The following is a 4,676-nucleotide window of genomic DNA, read 5'->3' as shown; positions in this document are numbered from 1 at the left end:
GTCAGCGCGGGAGGGGAGAGGCAAGGCACATGCGCGGTAACTGCTCGCCCCGACTGTTGGGCTCGCGCCGCTCCAGGGGGCGGGGCGGGGATTACACAAATCACAGTGATGTCATCCCCCGGTCGCCTGCCCGCCTTGCAGAACGTCCTAGAAGCGGGGGACTGGCCCCGCCCCTCCCGCGGAGCGCCCGGCTCCGAATGTCCTAGAAGCAGCCGGGCTCTGTTGGAAAGGCCCCCCCCCCTCCCCTCCCCCACAGCCACGGGGGGTATCTCGGGGTGTGGGCCCCTTCCTAAGCTGGATGCCTGCCCAGCACAGGGGACTGTGCCCCCTGAGGCAGTGCCCCATGCAGGGCAGTGGGGTACACAGTGTATCCAGCCTCCTTGTGCTAGGGGTACGCCGTGTACCCAGTGATTGTCGAGCTTGTCAGGCTCCAGGAAACGCCAGCTCTTCATTTTCACTTGTTTGACAACACAGAGCAATTCTTGTGGGGCTGGGACCACGGCAGGTCAGGCTGTGGAGTCTTATCCCAAACCCCTGCATTTATCTCCCGAATGGGGTCTGTGCACCTCATGGTGCTAATGCTGGGCAGCTCACCCGTGGCACCCCTGCGGCAGCCTGGATAAGCCGCCCCTGCATTGTGCGGAGCCACACAGTGCTGGGAGATTTGCTCGTCTGTTTAACAGCTGCCCGTGAGGGTGGTTCGGCGTAGTCCAGGCAGGAGCGGCCCTGTGACAAGCAGGCTGGACAGATGGAAGTGTTTTCAGGCTTTTTTGACAGCGCAGTTCAGCAAAATGCCTGGGACCCAGGGGCCAGCACAGCAAACTGCCATCAGGAAGAGCCATGATGCAAAACACTGCAGTGATGTTCCTGTTGGCTCTGATATCTGGGAGCGTGGAGCTTTCTCCAGCTACAGCCTTTTAAAAGGGTCATAATGTTTAACTGAGACCAGACAAAAAGTTAACAAAACCGGCTCCTCAGCAGTGCTTTGGAACATTGTTAATTAAAAAGACAAGGGACTAAATTCACAAAGGGAATTAAGTGCTGAAGCCCAATCAATATTCAGGTGTCACTCTCATAACACCCTGCCCAGCTGCCATCTAAGCCTGTATGCACCTAGGTTCTTGCTGGTAGACCATTATGATCACCTCAGCCCTGATCCCCATGATCTGAGCCCTGGACCAGAGGCGTCCAACAGATTTCATAGACGTTAGGGCTGGAAGGGACCATGTAAGATCATCGGGTCCAGTCTCCTGCCCAAAGGGCAGGAAGTCACTTAGGGTCAAAGGACCCCAGCAGCATGTGGCCCACAGGCCAGTTTCAGCCTAGAGCCATTCCAGTCAGTAGTTGGGGAGTGGAAGCTGGCATGTGGCTAGGGAGCGGGGAGAGACTGTCACAGAATTTGGGACCCCTGGACCATGGCTCTGAGCAGCAAAACGATGAAGGCTGTCACAGCCCAGCTTGCCCTGCAGTCACCTGGCCCACTTTTGCTTTGGTGCTGCTGGACCCTGGCTGCTTGCCAGACCTGCTGCTGCACCTGCTACAGCCTCTGCCCCCACATATCCCACCCAGGAGGAGCCCTGCAGTTCAGATCCAGCCCAGAGTCCTGGCCTGGGTGAGTCTGACACCTCTGCCCTAGGCCATAAATATGTCCCATCAAAATCCATATACTAAGCGTTGCTCTGTCCAGCTCACCTGTCCAGTAGTTATTGGCTGAGTGAACCTACCAGATCACACTTTACACAAGACAGTTGTTTATGAGACTTTTGACTCGAGGTATGGCTATTTGTGTCCTATTATACCCAATAGCTCAGTGGTTAGGACACCCACTGAGACACACTGAGAGCAGGGTTCAAATTACAGGGAAGCTTGGGAGGGTAAGAAATGGGACACCCCCTACCCCCCCATAAGAGATGATAACTCTACCCCTGTGGGCTGGTCATCACCCCTTATATGTAGGCTTATACAGGTTTTCACACAATCGTATATTTGAATTTTGGCACATTTGTGTGCTCATGTCTTGGTTCGGTGTGCTTTCTGCACTCTTCCATTTAGTACACCCAGCGTAGGGGCATGTGTCACACATTCCTTCTTTCAGCATTGGTTGATAGGTCAGGGAGCCTGTTCATATGTGGACCTGAGGCCTGGGACCATGCCTTATTGTTACCCCTGTTGGATGTGAATAGTTAGCCAAAATAATGGGTTCCTGTAGATCAGGTGTCAAACATACAGCACATGGGCAGCATCCTGCCCACAGAGCTACCCCACCTGGGGTGTGGGGCTTCTAGAAAGGGCAAAACTATTGGGGCAGAGCTTACCTCTCAGTTCCCAGCTTTGAAGTCCTGGGTGTCAGCAGTAGGTGGGGTTAACCAACTGCTGTGTTAACCCCTACACTGCTGCAGCTGATTCCATATCTGGTGGAGGCAGCTTCTTGCAGTCTGGATCTGGCCTGCTAGGAAATTTGCAAAACCACTGCTGTAGTATAAACATAACCCAAAAGCAATGTAAAGTCCCAGAATAAATGCTGTCTCTTACACCGGGAGTGGTCAGTCTCTGGCCCATAGGCCAAATGTAGCCCACAGAGCCCTCACATTTGGCTCTAGGGCACCACACAGGTTGGGGAGACTTGCTGGTGGGGGAGTGGTTACCATTAATACAGCCACCCTTCCCTTTGCAATTCCAAAACCCCAAGCACCATGTGGCTGGTAGGAGGCCAAGCCTTGGCCGCACTTTCTGTTGGGGCTGCATTGGGGCCAGTCTGTCCCCTCCCTCCCCTACCCCGCATGGCTAGATTTCATAGATTTCATAGACATTAGGGCTGGAAGGGACCTTAAAGATCATCAAGTCCAGCCCCCTGCCCCAGGGGCAGGGAGTCAGCTAGAGCCAAAGGATAAGCATCCAAACGTTTCTTGAAAGAGTCCAGAGTAGGTGCCTGCACCACTTCTGGAGGGAGTCTATTCCAGGCCTTGGGGGCTCGAACAGTAAAGAAGTTTTTCCTTATGTCCAGCCTAACATGGTCACAGAGGAGTTTATGACCGTTGGTCCTTATTATCTTTTGGGGTGCTCTGATGAATAGACGCTCTCCCAGATCCTGATGCTCACCCCTTACGTACTTATAGGCAGCCACCAGGTCACCCCTGAGCCTGCGTTTTTCCAGGTTGAAGAGTCCCATGGCTCTCGGCCTCTCATCATAAGGCCTATTCTCTTGCCCTCTGATCATGCACGTGGCTCTCCTCTGGACTCTCTCAAGCTTCTCGACATCCTTCTTGAATTGTGGAGCCCAGAATTGAATGCACTACTCCAGCTGTGGCCTCACCAAGGCCGAGTACAGTGGGAGGATGACGTCGTGAGATTTACTTGAGAAGCATCTATGGATGCAAGCCAGAGTTTTATTTGCTTTACTAGCTGTGACATCACATTGGTTCATCTTGTGGTCAAATCATGACCCCAAAGTCTCTTTCAGCTGTGCTGCTAGCAAGCATAGCACTTCCGAGCCTATAAGCATGCTGTGGGGTTTTTTTTCCCCAAGGTGGAATATCTTGCATTTTTTGGTATTGAACGTTATCAGGTTTATATCCGTCCACTTAGTAAGTTTATCCAAGTCAGCCTGGATTAGTAGCCTGTCCTCAGGTGTGGACACTATGCCCCAAAGTTTAGTGTCATCAGCGAACTTGAGCAGTGCGCTTCTGACACCTATGTCCACATTGTTGATAAAGATGTTGAAGAGAACCAGTCCAAGGCCTTGGGGGACACCACTGGTCATGGAACACCATAATGATTTGCTTCCACTCTCTGGGTCCAACCTCGGAACTAATTTCCCACTCATTGGACTGTGGTGTAGCCAAGGCCACATCTGGCCAATTTTTGCATAAGGAGATCATGGTACACCAGACCAAAGGCTTTTTTAAAGTCCAGATATGTGATGTCAATCTCTTCTCCCTTGTCCAGGTGATATGTCACCTGGTTATAGAAGGAGTTGTGATTGGTCAGGCAAGACCTACCCACGACAAACCCATGCTGGCTGTTCCTCAGGATGTTGCCATCAGCCAGTTTATCAAGAGTCTCTTTGATAATTTTATCCAGGATCTTACTAGGGATTGAGGTCAAGCTGATTGGCCTGTAATTCCTGGGATCTACTTTCCACCCTTTCTTGGAGATGGGTACCACATTGGCCTTCTTCCAGTCTTCAGGTACTTTACCTGATTGCCACGAGTTTTCAAATATTTTTGCCAATGGTTAAGCTATGATACCTGCCAGATCCTTGAGTACTCTAGGGTGTAATCTGTCAGGACCAGCTAACTTGAAGATGTCAGCCTCTCAAGGTGTTCCTTTACAAGGTCTACACCAACGCCTGGTATAAATACACCCTCACCCTGGTCATCCCACATCATGCTAAGCAGGGCTGTCCCTTTGGGCTGATGAAAGACAGATGTGAAGTACCCATTAAGCAGGTTGGGTTTTCCTGGGTGTCAGTTATGAGTTGTCCCATTTGGTTCAGCAGGGGTCCAATGTTATCCCTTGCTTTTTTTCTGACTCCCTACATATCTGAAAAAGGACTTTTTATTATCCTTGATACGTGAAGCCAGATGGAGTTCAGTCCCAGCCTTGGCTTTCTTGGTCTGCTCCCTGCAGGCATGGACCAGTGCTAAGTACTCCTCCTTGGTGGTTATTTCAGCCTT

This window comes from Gavialis gangeticus, unplaced genomic scaffold, assembly GCF_001723915.1.
Source record: "Gavialis gangeticus isolate Ggan-Ray unplaced genomic scaffold, GavGan_comp1, whole genome shotgun sequence".
NCBI classification, from domain to species: domain Eukaryota; kingdom Metazoa; phylum Chordata; order Crocodylia; family Gavialidae; genus Gavialis; species Gavialis gangeticus.
Note: the sequence above shows the minus strand (reverse complement) of the source record.